We start from the raw sequence: 782 nt of genomic DNA on the forward strand, positions 1-782 counted from the left end.
TATAAAAATGTGTATTCTATAATTCCAGTTTAAGAAAAGACTGTTGAAGAAATGAATAATTACATTCATCTGGAATGATAAACAGCAAAAGAACAATCAGAATCATTTCTGGTGGTGAAATTATGAGTCATTTAAATTTTCTTCTCTGTACTTTTCTGTGTTTGTCAAATTTTCTGGAGTGAATGTGTATATTGTTATCAGAAATAGTGTGAAAAAATTTATATTAAACCCCCATCTGGAGCTTTTGATTTGCAAGAAATTGCCAAGTTATTTGGAATAACTTCCTACCTGCAAGTAACTAGAACACTAAGGCAATAGTCACTGTTCATCATTCATTATTCAATCATTCACTTAGTCCTTCAGCAACACTTACTATTCAGTTCTTACCTGTTAGGCTCTATTCAGTTCTTCCTACCTGCAACTAACTAGAACACTAAGGCAATAGTCACTGTTCATCATTCATTATTCAATCATTCACTTAGTCCTTCAGCAACACTTACTATTCAGTTCTTACCTGTTAGGCTCTATTCAGTTCTTCCTACCTGCAACTAACTAGAACACTAAGGCAATAGTCACTGTTCATCATTCATTATTCAATCATTCACTTAGTCCTTCAGCAACACTTACTATTCAGTTCTTACCTGTTAGGCTCTATTCAGTTCTTCCTACCTGCAACTAACTAGAACACTAAGGCAATAGTCACTGTTCATCATTCATTATTCAATCATTCACTTAGTCCTTCAGCAACACTTACTATTCAGTTCTTACCTGTTAGGCTCTAT

The 782-nt window shown here is 33.9% G+C and overlaps 1 protein-coding gene across 2 annotated transcripts in view; it reads left to right on the forward strand.

Moving 5' to 3' along the window:
• The window catches only part of DCT (dopachrome tautomerase), a 40,625-nt gene that overhangs the window by 14,322 nt on the left and 25,521 nt on the right, over positions 1 to 782 (forward strand). The gene's annotated exons all lie outside the window — the stretch shown is intronic.

This window comes from Bison bison, unplaced genomic scaffold (genome assembly GCF_000754665.1).
Source record: "Bison bison bison isolate TAMUID 2011002044 unplaced genomic scaffold, Bison_UMD1.0 scf7180017864225, whole genome shotgun sequence".
Taxonomy (NCBI): Eukaryota; Metazoa; Chordata; class Mammalia; order Artiodactyla; family Bovidae; genus Bison; species Bison bison.